This window comes from Trachurus japonicus, chromosome 20 (assembly GCF_045865225.1).
Source record: "Trachurus japonicus isolate A0001 chromosome 20, Traja_1.0".
Lineage (NCBI taxonomy): Eukaryota > Metazoa > Chordata > Actinopteri > Carangiformes > Carangidae > Trachurus > Trachurus japonicus.
Window position 1 is genome coordinate 5,398,103 of NC_140926.1, and position 16,100 is coordinate 5,414,202.

At 44.5% G+C, this 16,100-nt stretch overlaps 1 long non-coding RNA gene across 2 annotated transcripts in view; it reads left to right on the forward strand.

Annotated features, from left to right (window-relative positions):
- Positions 1–16,100, forward strand: part of LOC146966258 (uncharacterized) — an 82,706-nt gene that overhangs the window by 1,349 nt on the left and 65,257 nt on the right. Inside the window, exons 2-3 of one of the 2 annotated variants that reach the window (XR_015034552.1) lie at positions 232–362; positions 6,940–7,079. This is a non-coding gene — a long non-coding RNA (uncharacterized LOC146966258). The remainder of the gene's footprint in view (positions 1–231; positions 363–6,939; positions 7,080–16,100) is intronic. The other variant, XR_015034553.1, reaches the window with a different exon arrangement.

Here is a 16,100-nt window from a genome sequence, read left to right on the forward strand (position 1 = left end):
ATATACAGCCGACAGGCGTGTAGGGGTCAGGCACAGTACAGAAACTCATTGAGGTGTTCTGATAAAAATCAGCAGCGATGTGGGGAAAACATAGACTTGTAATGTTGTGTTTGATCTGAGCGGCTACAGGCGGAAACCACTGCCTTGTGTATGACATTATTCAACCACTGTCAATTCAAATAACACAGCAGTGGGTTTCTTTCATAAAGGCTGGTTTATGCTTTTTTGCAGAGGAAGCAGAGAGAAAGAGCGACAAGGGACCCCCCCAAAAAAAGAGAGAGACCAAAACCAGATTCATGAGGCAGGGTCTTGGGGATACACAGAAACAAGTAAAGCTGTCCCTTGTGAGGAAACAGAGTGAGGTATTAAAAACATGGCTGTCAGGATCTCAACTGACTCACTCAACATCCCGAAGGCCAGGCCATTGTATCGTAAACGCTGTGTACAGGATGTGTGTATTTTCAGATGCCACAGGTCTTCAATCTTCAGTAGGTAGGTGTGTGTGTGTGTTCAGGGAAGTAAAATGCAGCTTTATTTAGGGTCAGACAAGAAAAAAAAAGCCAGGCAGGACCGGACGCGAGTCCAACCAAAACAGGCGTCAGAGACAAGGGAACCATCCCATCCCTGAGTCCCCTCGCTTCCTGTTTTCCTTCAAACCAAAGGGCACCAGAGCTCTGACTGTGTGTTAGTGTGTGTGTGTGTGTGTGAGATATGAGGAGGATGTTTGGCCCGGTAATGGATTTTTTGACACTGAAGAGGAAACTAGTTTCAGTGGCTCTTGGGGAAACGTGTTTAAACCCAAAGAGTGGGTTTGCTAGTAGAAGATAAAAGTCTCTTTGTTCGTCAGACACCACGACGGACGCTGCTGATTCAGCAAAGGTACAAAAACCAACCAGGATATTTAAAGTGTTGAGGTTTTACACTCTGTGTGTTGCACAAGACCTGACCCCCATAAAGGATGGGCTAAGTACAGGATACAAGTAAATAGTCTCAGCATAGTGGCGAGCTTGTTACTTTTAAAAAACACACACATACACAAGTATTTTAATGTGAGTCAGGTTTGACATTCAGACTCCAATCAGACAAAGAAGTCCTGTTACAGTCGAAGCCACAGACAGTGTGTTTACATGAGTTCGCACTGTACAAACCTCTGTGTGAATTATATGTGTCTCCCTGTGCATTTTTCGTGCGGCTTTGTGCGCGAAGGTTAATGTGTACTTGAACTTCCAATTACATATATTATTTATTCCGACTGTATGTTTGTTTTTGCTATTCTAATATTGCGAAAATGAACTTTTGGCTTCGTTATCACGGGGAAAAATCATATTTTACCGTGAAGAATCTTATTTTAGTTGAAGGAGTGCTGGTCCATTTAGCCTCACCTCTTATGAAAGCTGTTTCTGTCCTCGTCATCACCACCTCAGCTCTGGAGTTAGGTCGTCCATCCATCCAGCAAGGTGTTGTGTCAGTCATGGTGCATTAATTGACACCAGTAACAATCTGTAGATAAGACATTCAGAAAGAATAATGTGATCTAAAAGCTGCTTTTCTTAGCACTTGTTTAGTTAATTGATATTAAACCACACACAATGTTTTCTTAACCATAAGCGAAGCACTTTTGTTATTTTTAACTTCTGGTCTTTGCATGACCAGAATCCAGATTTCTGTACTGATTTCTGTGCTTTTCATGCAGCCAGTAATCATCAGAGTGGTCCATTAAATTGAGTCTCTCTTTCTTTTACTATATAGATGTCTTTTCCTCTCTTCATCGCCATGAATCATGCGCTCTGGAGAGACAACGAGTAGGTGCTCTGCACAGCATCATGTCATGTGGCCTGTGCAAATAAACTCTTGTTGCACACACCAGATACTCTGAGAGTAATGAAGGTGAAGGAGCCAGAGCGCGATAAATCTTCTGAACAAGTGACACGTCGACAAACACAACACTAAACAGCGTTGTATGTTGACACAGTTGAAACAATAGAGACAGATGTTTTGGCTGCGCGGCCGTACGCCACCGAGTGCATCTCTCATCTTTCATCTTTTCATATCAAACTCATTCTCAGCATTGAGTAGCGTGTTTTTTTTTTTTCCTGTTATGGTTTTGAGGCCTGTGGTTATGAGTGGTAAGCAGCAGAGGAAGTAATGAATTTTACTGGAGCTGCAGCAACAAATTGGTTTGTTGTTGTGATCTGTCCAGTCCCTTGATCTTCAGCTCCACAGGCCTCAGTTTGGTTTGTCTGTTGACAAGGAATAAAACATTGTAGGAACTTCCCACCAATTGCTGTTTGCACTGACAGCTGATAAAAAAAAAAAAACAGTTGAGAAAAGACAGGATTTATGCCGGCTGAAGCGCTCGGTCATGGTGAGAAACACAGTGCGTGTACCTGTGTGTTATGTGTGTGTGTGTGTGTGTGTGTTTAGATCATGGTTGGTTTTATGCTCCTTGAGGAGAATCACATGTGTGGCCGCTCGCTGATCCACCGGGCCACCCTCGGCTCTCAGCTGCTACACATAGCGCAGATATCCTAGACCTGTTCTGACAACATCAAACCAAAGGAACGGAGTTGTGTTACACTGCACAGTGAGTTCGTCACATGCCACAGATTCTGTAGGAAATAGCGGGACATAACTGTACGACGTAGAGGATCTGGATACTGTCCGCACTGTCTCCGCAACTCAAATTCATAATTTAGGGAAGTTTTTCTGTCTTTTCTCCTCGCCTGCTTTGTCTTCAAACATCCGCAGAGTTTATATCATTAGCAAAACTGTCTATTTTCTTTTTCTAAGTTTGTTATTTTGGACGTTGGCTTTATGTTTCGGTAACTGCAGACGGGCAGAATGACGGCACTGGATTACAAACTTCAGCACTCTGTCATTAGCAATAGAGTCACCCTTGAATTCTTTAATGAAGACATCACAATGGGGATTACTGCGTTAATCACAAAACAATGAGCCACATACTGACACATCTGCCAAGACAGAGGCCACTATTTTAAGAAATGGATATAAAAATATAATGGGCAGGAAAAGGCGCAGTCAAGAATGTAGCGGGATTTAGGAGATTAGGGAAATATGGCGGTTTCGGCCGAATATAAATAAAAAAACACAGTCTCGAAGCTTGAGACAAGAATTATTATTACTAAACTGACATTTAAGTGAAACCAGGATCCAAGACATTTGCTCAAGTTGTTGTTACAAGATAATCCCCAAATCCTTACTGACCCAGAAACGTTTTAGTTATAACTTGTTCGTATCTTAAATAACAGATAAACATATCATTTAAATGTTTCAAGAAAAGGTTGCAACAAGTGAGAAATCAACTGAATTTACGTAATAAAGTTCAAGTAGAGCTACAGTGATATGTTTTTATTTCACACCGCTGTCTTCAGTTTCAAAAACTATTCCAAAATGAATCTTTTTTATCTTAAATCTGACCTGAATGCACAAGAAAACACCTTTTTAGTTTATATAACATACAACCGTGTCCTTCTGCGCCCCCTTAAATCTGGGTTTCCTGATGTACGACCCCGTCCAGCACCTCCGGTCTCCTGTGAGACCTCAGGGGCCTCGGTCCTGCTGAGCCGATCTGTCCTCTGTCTCCAGAGGGGGGTCCCACTTTCAATATGGCTTGTACACAGTGACACTCCATCTCTTTCTTTATCCTCCACCTCACACACACACACACACACACACACACACACACACACACACACACTGAAAGTCATGCTCCTGAGTGATGGAGTCAGCTGGGCTTGTCTCAAAGGGGGAGTGGGGGTCTCCCAGCCCTCCCAGTCCTTTAATAAGGCCTTTCTCTAGGTGTCAGGAGGAGATGGGAAAGAGGCCCCATGAAGGGAGGTCAGGGTCACAAACAAAAGAAAGTTACACCCCAGGTTTGAGCAGTTTAACTCTTAAACTGACACCTCAGGAGGCTGAACTTCAGGTGAGATGAGTCGTATTTAAAATAAAAATAACAATTTCTGTCACTCTTCTCTCTTCTCCTTCAGCCGTCGGGCACCTGGAGGTTGTTGAACTTGCGCTCTTTGATTGGTTGACCTTTTTCAAATTCCTACCTGTGATTAAACAGCTCACACAGTTTCTCAGAGGTCAGGTTATTAACATACAGAGATGACACGTCTGTCTCTTTGGAGTCGGACAGGACTTGTTGAGAAAGGTGTGGAGATGTGGTTAATGGCAGCCATTAGTGTTTGTGCTGCTGCTGCTGCTCCCGCCGCCTCAGGGCCAATTTAATTAAGAATACTTTTTCATGGAGGAAGTCACACTGAGGTAGAAAATAGGATTATAATACTAAAGGAGGCAAAGAAAATGCAGTGTAGACAAATGTCAAGGATTAGAGTAAAAAACACAGTGAGCAGTTTGGGGACATAACTTTCCCACACACACACCCACCCTCCCACACACAAAATGCTCGCTCTTTTCTTCTCCCAGCTTGTCGTAGGAGTTAATATTAAACATTTTTCACGACTGCCGTGTTCCCAACACAAAGGCCGGTTTGTGCCGAGTGGTGTTTGCTCAGTTTATTAAAATAGCCGCCGCACTAAAGTGATCAAACCCCTCCGTTCGCCCTCTAAATCTGCAGCAGTCACTCTAAAAATATTTAATATGCACCATCAGCGCAAAACCAACAAGCTGCCTCTCAGTCTCCCTTTACTGGCCGCGCTTTAAAACAACACACACAGACGTTGAGGAATGCGACCATATCTCCCCGATAAATCCCTTTTTAAAGCTTTCGATTTCTCTGCGATGCGTCTCGTGGAGAAAACGAAACGCCCTCCCTGCATGGAATGTCTCTCAGCGTTTTTCCTCGCTCATATGTGACCGATATTGCTTTAAAGGGAGGGGGGAAAAAAAACTGAATAAAGACATTGTTTAGCAGAAGAGAGGGTAGAAAAGAGCCAATAATGTTGGTGTTGTGTTGGCCCGGGCCTCCGTTTTGCCATGTGAGGCTTTATCTTCTTCCCTCATCAGGAGAAGTCTGCTCTGGGTTATTATAGCTGACCTCTGGGACCTTCCGCCAGTGGAAAGAAAGCTTTTAACCCGTCTATAATTTCCAGATTGTGTACATCAAGCTTTAACTGTGTACACATACTAGTTTATCCTGGGTTTAAGTTATGATCATTACTTGCGAGGGGAACCCGATGAGTTTTTTTGACACTGCAACTTTTCTTGTAAACGCTTTCCTCTTGTGTAAATACGTCTACCGCGCATACGGGGCTTCACGTTAAAGACCTGATTAATCCCATGGTTTCCATATGACCAAAATAAAAGCCCACCTCCTCTCAGCCCCTGTGTGTGTGTGGAGGAATAAGCGAAAACATCCGTGTTCTGCTCGACCTGAAAACAAACCCGACATTCATAATATCCACAAAATAAATGACCCGCTCCCTCTGAACTCCGGGGGAGCCGTGTACAGTGTAACATAATCTACATTCAAAGTGTCGGGACGCACAGGCCTTTGCTCTGTGCCCTCCCGCTCAGCTCCAAAAAATGACACACACTCGGAGCAGCACTGTCATCCCCTTGTCCTGTTCTCACCCCCCAACCCCAACCCTTAACCCCCTCCCCTCCACCCTCCCGCCATCACCGCCACCCAGCCCCGCCTGTTCTTTCATCTGAAGAAAGTGCCCATTGTGTGGGTAAGTTTGTTGTAAAAAGAGAGACGTAGCTGTGCCCAGTTGGCGACTGCAGAGTTTCCGTCTCGGAAGAGAGGACATCACTGCCTTGTTGTGATTTCAAGTGCTTTGCTTCACTACTCAAAGGACGGGGCCTTTCTCAGCTATCTCTGAGAGGGACTGTGCTGCTGGAGGCAGAAGTGGGAAGCTCTCATTTCTCAGATAGTGGCAAAGTGTTTCTATCTATAAATCCTTCCTACTTAAGAGTTTCCAAATTCACGATATGGCAGGTCTGCACTGGAACGAACAGCAAACCACAAACGACCAGATATCGACATGGAGGCTTTACAACCTTTTAAATGTTTTCCAAGTTCTTTTAAAGCAATAGTCCAATAATTTAGTAGGAATTTATCTGGCATGTAACCTCACATAAAAGCTAAAGCTAAGCTAAAAGTTAACTGGCTGAAGCCTTGTAAAAGTGGCACAGATATGAGAGCTCGTACAATCATCGAATCATGAATATATTTTATTCAGGGCACCAACCAAATGTCACGAGAATTTCTTTCTTGCATTTATTTGCAGAAATGATAATAATGACAATAACTTTATTTATAAAGCACCTTTAAAAACACAAGTTTACAAAGTGCTTCACAAAACAACATATAAGAGTCACAAATCCCATAAAACCATAAAAGATGGCAATACGAGAACCCAACAACAAACTGAGACCAGAATGCAGTTAGATAAAATAAATAAAAAGGGGGGTATACATGATAAAAAGAGATAAGATGAGATAAAATGGGATAAGAAGGTGTAAAGAGCATCTGAGTAAAACTTTGAGATAAAATAGACGATAAAAGAAGATGATGACATCACATAAAAGCAAATCTGTAAAAGTGGGTTTCAAGAAGTGGTTTAGAGACGACACTGAAAGGCATTTCTGTCTCAGTTCTGCTTTCGTCTACACTTTCTGTTTCCTAAACGTGGATGAACTCGCTACGCAACACTCAAACGTCCCAACACTTTCCCTCAGATAGACTGGCACCTCCTTAATATATATATGAGCTGATTCTTCTCAGTGTGAGCCTGCCTTTTATTTTTCCCTCTTTTCCTTTCACTCTGGAAAATCCTCTTCAGCAAAGACACACAAAGCTTGTCTTCACCGTGGAGGGGAAGGAAGCTGCGGGAGCCTGGAATACCAGGGCGCTCCACATCACAGATTCAGAATGGAAAGTCATTATAATGGCCACTGAGGCGCTGGCATAATATTTACAGTGTGTGTGTCTCTGTGTGTGTGTGTGTGTAGGAAATGCAGCCTGTAGCATCTCGGCCCAGAGCAGGGTGGATCAGGTCTCATCAGGGTCCCACTGTGCCATGTGCTGTCAGCTGTTTCCATGACCCCAATGCCACCGTTACACCGCTCCTCTACCACATCACCTTCAGGAGGTGAGCTGAGCTGGTGACCCCCTAGTGTGTAAAATGGGGGGAAAACCGTGACATCGAGCATTCAGATTCCCGTCGGCAAAGTGACGGTGGCCTGCGAGGACAAAAAAAACTTGTGCTCCATTCGCAAACTTCCAGGTTTATAACTCAAAAACTTCTCACTATACTGACCAACTACTAACCTCCTTCTTCTTTCCTTCTGCCTTTTTCTTCATTAGTTTATCTATGCGCACAAAACTCGTTAATCATACTCTCTGGCTGGCTGGATTTTCCGTTTGGGATAGCGTACAAACATGGCGGCGCAAGATGGAGACACTCTCTAAAGCAAGACCCTTGCTATATAGCCTGGCTAACACCAGACCTCATCTCAATGTAGATTGAGATTTGTTCTGGGAACCAGCTGTTCATTTTTGCGTGGTTTACAAAAGCCCAGAGCTGTTTATTGGGCGCTACGAATGTCTATCTATGTCGTCTGTACGTAGCTTATAGCCAATCGTATAAATCATACCCGATGATGTATGTAGAGCGACAGAAATCCGATGAGGAAAAAAACACTAAACGTCACTTTTTTTTCTAAATAAACTTGCGGTCTAAACTACTTAAAACACTTTCTAACGCTGCAGCGAAAGGTAAAGCGTCTGCCGCTATGTTGGATCAACAAGCTATCAACAAAGTCGCTTCGGTGTGTCGCCATCGTCTTGCTGCTCCCTCCACCGTTCTGTGATTGGCTCTGTCGTTGAGAGAAAAATTGGGTCCATGGTTTCCAGGCTGACTTGCAGAGCGAATAAAATCGTGTGCAAGGCAGCATGGGTACACCCAGGTTACTTGCTATAGCTATATATATAAAAAAAGAATAATTATAAGGCTACGAAAACCAAACAAATGTTATTTTATAGCGATTACACTTCTTCAAATATATTCATGGGTATTTTATTCAGATTTTGCCAGTTAACCTTGCCAAATATTACAGACTGGACCTTTGAGCAGCGGTCTGTGTGTTGTTCCCTGTTCTCATGACTTCTGAGTGAAGTTCTGTCAGTGTCCCACGTCGTTTAATCTGGGACGCCATCTTTCCCCCTGAATTTTCTCCCTGGTGGTCCCGGGCGGGAGAGGACCACTACAGGAGGGAGATGAGTTCCTCCCTTTGAAGTGGAGCGCCTCTGAAAGGAGGAGGCCTGACTCGGTCTGAGTGACAGAGCCCGCCCGCCTGCCTGGCAGACATCAAACAGACAGGTCGCCCAGTTCCGACAGCAACGACGTTTCAAGGCCCCCCTCCTCGCCACCCGCTGCCTCCCTTCTGCTCTCCTTCTGTACCTCTCAACCTCCCATCCACATCAAACTTGAACCTTTTTTTTTCGAGCTTGTAATTAGAACCAGGCAGGCTGCAACAGAGGTGAGTTGTTTGGGCTACGGACGTGCTGCTGGGGTCAAAGGCCACGTCGGGTTTGAGCCTCCTTTTGTGGGAAGTGACTGGCCCCTGATAAAAAAAGGGCACCGGCTCCATGTAGGATGGAAAGATGAGAGGAAGAGAAGGGGCCGTCGAGCTGAATACATGTCGTGCACACACAGAAAGAAGAGTTTGTTTGTCATATTAGTCAAAACCACGAGATAAAAATCCAAAGTGTTTCATAACGTGGATTGTTCCTAAACTTGCGAAGCCTTGTTAAACCTTAGCAGTAAAGTTTTTGTGTGACCTTCGTGGTCCACGCTCGCACTAAAACATCTGAAGCGATGACTCATGTAAAAGCCCTAAAAAAAAACAACCCGATGATGTCGACATGGGAAGTTACAGGGCAGGATCAGCTAAACAGCACTTGTGTCGCTGACTTTTCTGGACGGGGAAAACTAACATCGAAGGAAAAACAAAACACACTCTCAGAAAAGGACATTTTATGAGGAGTTTGTTAAGGGACTTCCACGGTGTGCGCCATGCATCCTCGACTCCTTTAAGTAGTAGTGAGGTAAACAAAACCAAACTGTCCTCGGGTCTTTGTTTGTGCAACTCGTTAAAACATGACGTTTATTAGCTCGGTGTTCCTTTTCATTGGGGCTTTTAGCTCCATTAGTCTCTTAAGTTGCCCCTTTATATTTCTGAGGGTGTTTATCTTAACTATGTTGACTGGGGCGGACAGAGGGAAGCGCTGGGAGAGAAGGTGGGGGGGGATGAAACGCAGCATGCCAAAACTAGTCACTCAGCAGTCTATCAGTGACGAGCCATCCAGTCTGAAATGTCAGAGTAAGCCTTTTGGCTGTGACACACCCTCTCTCATCAGCTCCAATCTCTACAAACATGGGCCGGTTACGTTCACTAGTCCTCTAATTGCTAATTTACCTAATGGATGTGAGCTGAAGTGTCTCTATAGTTATCTGGCCTGAGGGGGTGGAGGGGGTGCAGAGAAAGCAGAGGGGTGGAGGTCATACTGGAGAAACCCTCCCTCGGGGGAATTTCTGCTCCGTCTGAGCACTTTACAGGATTATTTAGGCTAACTTTCATCTTTGTTGCCAGGGCTGGGAGCGCGCAGAGTGCTCTGACCTTACGACCTCTGCCTGTTCAACTCTCTCTCTCTCCCTTTTTTTTGGGAGGAAAATTCCTACATGTGAAGTGTCCCCCCCCCCCCCACACACACCCCTCTAACTGCAGCAGTCTCATAAGTATCATCCTGGCTAAGCTCACCGCCAGCTTCGCCCCGCGGCCATGCGACGGGGTGTCATTACAGGAGTAAGAACCAACAAGGTCAAGTTTTCACAATGGCCTTTTTCAGGAAGGTTAAGAGGAGCTTCTGCTGAGCTGGAGCGCCGTCTCTCTCAGGCCTCGTCCAGACGGAGACGGAGATTCACACAAAACGTACATTTTTCTTGTTCATTTCGAAAAATATTTCCATAAACTCGTTTCAAGACATACCTGCATACTAGGTCATTGCAATGTCAACATGCATGATAGACACATCGTCAAAGGTTGCCTGAAATGCGATGAGTAAGTTTTATTTAGCTGTACCTTGAGCTACACCACTAGACGTAAAAAACAATTAGGGCTGACCCGATTATCATATTTTGATAATCGAAGCCTCGCGGACATAAAATCGATCAAAATCAAAGCTTCGACGGCCGGGGGCAGGGGTGCGCGATTGTAGCGGTAATAATGAAAGTAAAGTGGCAAAAAACCACTGCATATCTCCAAAATCAGGCAGGTGCCAAGTAGCCTACTCCATTTTAATGTAACAATTGCTGATGAGAACCGTGTCAAAAAGGAAAAAAGGAAGAAAAAAAAAACAATCGATCACGGACTTCATGATCGATTACCATGGCAACGAACGAAGCTTCGAAGCTTTGATTTTTTTGGGTCAGCCCTAAAAACAACGGCAGACTTCATTCAGGTCCCTCACATACAGCGCCTGATGCCATGTGGCATCGATCAGCATATTTGTTTTGGCACGACTTCTCGTGTTTAGTCGACTTATAATGTTTGGAGCTTTCCACTCTTCTTCTTTTCTCTTCTGTTTGTGGTGTCTTTGTGTGGCAGTGTTGCAGCGCCACCACAGTCCCCTGGTACTACAGTATGTTTAGTTGCTTTCAGAAAGACAGAGGAACTATATGGTATGCATACCTGAATATGACAACATTGAACAGTGTCATCACACATTGGACACATTGCTGATATCTTGCAGGCCTTCTACTTACACATGGATCCACTGAAAACGCTGTAGTACATAGACCAGGCTTGTATGGAGCTTGTGTGTCGTAACGCTGCCACAGACCAAAAACAGAAGACGCAAAGCTTCCCTGTAAGTGGATGAAATATTGACAGGGAGTCGTATCAGTGCAAATGTGATGATCGTGATGATCTAAAGGGTGCGATTCGGCTGCAGTGTCCGAGGGACCGACAGTAGTTGACTGTTGTTATGTTACGTCCATAGACTTTATACTGTAGCATTGTGGCTCAGGCTACAGGTGAGAGTGGTGGGGGGTATGACATCGTTTCACAAAAGATACGTTATGGATGTCTACATGAAAACGCTGGGGCGACGTTCTGTGATTTTCCCATCCAAAATACCGCTTTCACCCCCCGAAGACGCCTTCTCCGGACTTGTGGATTGACTTAACCCTGAATCCGTGTGGACGGGCTCTCTCTCTGTCTCTGTGGTTGATGATAGCAGGATGCCCGTGTCAATAACTCTCCTTTCTCTGTGTTTTATGTGGAAAACTTACACATGGCTCCGTGCAGACTTCGCCAAAGGTTAGATTAGTCTCAACGTTGCATTAACTTGTTAACATAAGGATGTAATTAAGTCAGGATTTACTTCACTGAGCACATGACATACACACAACAACAATACAGTGAACTTCAAACATCCAATTTACATACTTCACTGCAATAAACGCCGATGTGTCCGTTCATTAAAGCGCCGCTTTGTATGAAAAGTGTCCCAATGCCTATGGAGAGTCAACTAATGACCTGGGTAAATGTTGGAGATCGGCATGCAGCCCCTTAACCCCTGTCTCCCACCGCTTACGTCCCTATGAAGGAATGTAATTGTATTTTGGCGGGCCCTTTCAGCATGTGTATCAGATATTGAATTGGTGTGGGAAAATGATGGAGGGACCTAGAGGACAAAGCCCAAAGGGGGGGCAAGTTGGTGAGAGCCAATTGCTTTGGTTTAAAAGCCACAGAAATGGAAGTACAGAGATATTTGCTTCTTGGGGATAATTTCCAGCACAGATACGAGACCAGCTTCTCCAGCTTGGGTATTATTGTTGTATTAAAAGAGCTTTAACAATGCCTCACAGTCAAAAAGACTGAGGAACAGTGCAGCAGGAAGTAAAAACTGCAAACTGTGGAGTAAACAGCACTACATCTAACCTGGACGGATGTGTGTGTTGGCTGAAAAGAACCAATCTGAAGACTTTTTGTGGCTTCAGAATTTGCAGGTGAACTGTAAACTGTCTGGGTTTAATTCAGAAATGATGTCCCTGCATTGGAAACGGCTGTGAAAAGGAAGTGTGTAATTATATCATTATTTTTATTTATTTATTTATTACATTTTCCAAGAGTTGCCTGCAGTGCTGCAATGTTTTTGAGTATTAAAAGTTTGTTTTTATTGCTAAATTGTAAAATGTTATGTCACATACATGTGTTTGCAGCATATTTGCAAAAAGTATGTTTTAATATTGACCAATTATTCAATTTTTTCACTCTAATTTCAGCCATCTGCCTCTTTACAGCAGCTAAAATGGAATTTTATGTTGTTGTTTATACTTGTGTACTTAATAGTAGTTTTGTCGCTTCGTTTCTGCTTATAGTCCAGTTCACTGAGGTGAGTTTGGGGGTGTACAGTGTGAAGTTAATGGCCTGAAGACAGAGTGCTCGTAATCCCGGGGAATGTACTGTGTAGTCATGATAGAGTCACTGTACAGCCTTTTCTCTGATCACTATCAAAAACCAACAAACCTGCACCCAGTTTTCAGCTGTCTGCTTCCTATTTTCCAAACACTACACCCACCATTAGCAGAGCAGGAAAATAATCATTGTCCATATGTAGGTATTTCATGGTAAATGAAATAATGAGAGAGTAATGAGAGAGAGAGAGGGAGAGGGCCCCTCTTTGCCAGTGCACAACTGGGAGCTGGAGTCAGGCTTGGTATCCTGTTGCCAAGGATACCAGGGTCACCCCCCGTGGTCGGCGGTGTTCATCGGCCCAGGCTGTAGTCAGGAGAAAGAGGGAGAAAAAAAAGGGGGGGAGGTTAGAGCACGAGTGGTGATCAAAGTTTAGCCAGTGCCCTGCTGCTCTCCAAATAAATCCCCCCCACCGCTGGGCTCTCAGTGCCAGCCTTGTTTCAATAAGTCTCCCTTATTGTACACACGGCCGGGGGTCTTTGAGCCCGGCCATTCACTGTGAGCTTCCCACAGGATTACATATCTAAATATATGGGGTGAGAAGAGCCACTGCTGCATGTGCATGTGTGTGTGTGTGCTAGAGAGAGGCATTTAAGTGATTCTGTTAAATTAACCAGAGCTGAAGAGAATGAGTTTGCTGACGGGGCCCAGACCACCACCACCACCACCACCTCACACCCAGAAAACTACAAATGTTTCACTGTCAGATGAATAAAAGCCGTGCACCCCCTTTATTTGTTTTTATTTTTTTATTTTAATTCTAAAAAGTCAGTGAAGGGAAAACTCCTGAATGGTTTTTTTGTTTTTGTTTGGCTGTCCTGCCAGGTGGGAGATAGAGATAGATGAGAAGATTAATATCGGTTTCATCTGGGCGTTCAGTAGACAGACGTGTCCAGGAAGCATTTAGCAAAAAAATACATCCTCCTCCAACAGCTCCGAAACGGTCCTGTTTACATTTATATTTATCTTGTTCTGTATCTTGGCAGCACATGTACCGAGGGGTTTTTTCATAATCTCATTTCAAGGATTCCACATGCCTGGGGGTTAACGTAAGCCTCCAGGATGTGAATCTGAAATATTTGATGACATCTACAAAAATTCTTTGTGTTGTGAAGTTTTTTTTTTTTGTTTTAATCTCATAATAACCCTAGAAAAAATATGACCTTTATACAGTATAATTGGTTACATTTCAATTCTGGGAACATGTGCAACTGTTGTTTTCCTATTATTTGTGTAAATCAAACTCTTTAAAAAATAGAGCATGTATGAACCACACTCTTTGTTGTGTATTTACGCATAAATCTGAAATAATGTCCAAAGAATAATGCAAGTGAGCTGCTAGAAAGGGCGTTAGTTACATCGGCGTTACAGATGCTCTGTGGTGTTTCCAGACCACGCTGTTGTTTATTCTTGTTTTCTTTTAAGTCTACAACTTGTTGCGTTGCTTACAAAATGGCTTTAATAGTAAATAACTAACAGGTGTAAATACACATGTACCAATTTGACAGAGCGAGGTTATTGTTTGCTTGACTTATCTTGTTAAATCAGCATCTGTTTTCTCATCTGTCTGCTCCTAAGTTGGTGATGTGTTCCTTCAAGTATCCTTAAGTGTATTGACTAACCCATGACTCTAGTTTCTAGTTTTGGAAAATCTGTTTAGTTACCCCCCCTCTCCTCCTTTCCTCCTCTCAGCATGTGAGGTATGTTGTTGATACCACAGCATGCCTCGACGGGCGTAGAGTCGATGGCGGTGGGGGCTTCTGGGGTTTCTAAATGTTCGACAGCACTGTAGATATGCGTCCATGGGGCTAATAGGCGGTCGAGGTTCCCACTGTCAAGCCTGATGGAAGCCAAACGCTGCAGTGAGTAATTTCATAAATATAGTGGCAGGTGGGACTTGTTGGACATGCCTACTCTCTCCTTTACAAATGGTGGGTAATGTTCCTGACCTCCTCACCCGACCGGGGGCCTCGGCAGCTGGGGCGCCTCAACCTATGCAACCCATACCGTCTACTCCCCTGTGTGTATGTGTGTGTAATGTGTGTGTGTAATGTGTGTGTGTGTGTGTGTGTGTGTGTGCATGAATGTGCATTTGTGCCTGTCTGTGTATATAAATTGCCACATGGCCACCTGAGTTTTCCTTTATCCCGGCCCATTTTTCAGCTCCGCCACACACACACAGTCGCCCATACAGACAGTTTTATAGCCCCCTCCCATTCACAAAAAAAAACTCCCAACCTGGAATCTCTGACTTTACCACTTCACGCTATTATTCCCAATCCTTTTTATTTTATTCCCAAATCAGCCCCCCCCTCAATTTTCCACAAACTCTTCAACGGTGGCACTCACTCGGTCACTGTTGTGGCTCTGCGGTAGAGGGGATAAATCACGCTATAGCGCTCGGTATAAACATGTCAGCGTTTGAGGCCGGAGTTTGCGTGAGCAGATCCAGGGTTACCATACTACTGAAGTTTTGTGAGGACGGTGCAGCAAAGCAAAGTGACCTCGGGGACGGTTGTCAAAGACGGGGACGGCAGAGACACACATCTGTGGCGCTGCTGGGACCTTAAATCAAACTCTAGCGGAGGAGGAAGACAAGATGAATCTCCGACCCGGTGGTCTGACACGGCTATAATGGGAACATAAAGGTGACATAGGCTGAGAGAGTGTGGTATGTGTTGTCCTTGACCATCGGGGAAGAAGAAGATAGGAGTCTGCTGCTATGGTAACGTCATGTCTTGGAGGCGGCGGGCAGAGAGCAGAGGCAGGAGGTCAGGCGTCATGGTGATATGGCGCAGGATACCGTCATGTCTGCTGCAGCTGCTGCGTGGCGAAGAAGACGAAGAAAGATGAAAAGGAGGAGGAGTGGTGACGGAACAAAAGTGCCATACATAAAATAAAATAAAATGAAAGAGCAAAAGAGAGACAACAGAGACAAACAAATAGACTGTCTTCCTCCCAGCTCTCCCACAGTCTGCGGCCAGACGGCGATGTGTAATAAGATGTTACAGTCGACGGCTAATGCATGCCTCATGCAGAGAGGGACAGAGGGACAGAGTGTCTCCATATCCTCAGGCCACAGGGGTCGACTCATTAAAGCAAGTGTCCTTCACTGACGACATTAGGGCTCTTTGATGAAGCCGAGGGCTCCACGTCGGCCACGGGGACGCAGATAAACTCCCGGTCTCTGTCCGCTAAAAGCTCCTGTTGTCTGGGTCAGGGAGCAGGGAGCTGCTGCAGGGGCCCCGGCCCACAGAGGAGAGGGTTTCAGGGGATTAGACGGTGCTGATAGGGAGGAGGCCCTGCTCATCCTGCGCTACCTCAGGCTGGATGATCTAATGCTGAATGCACAGTGTGGTACGATGAGCACAATGCTCTTTGTTTTAGTTCCCGTGTTTGAAAAGTAGCAGTGCTGTTGGCTCATACGCTGTAGGAAACCGCTGTTGGACAGAAGTCTGTAAGTGGATTTCTAGGGTATCACTACCGATTCATTGAATTTATTGGATTCTGACTCACAGGGTCCCGATTCGATTCGACATTGATTCATTTAGAGATATTTCAGTTTTAATAACAATTTGCTTGGTTATGAAAGAGATTTTTACCAAATGAATGTAGCAAATTCTACAAAGATG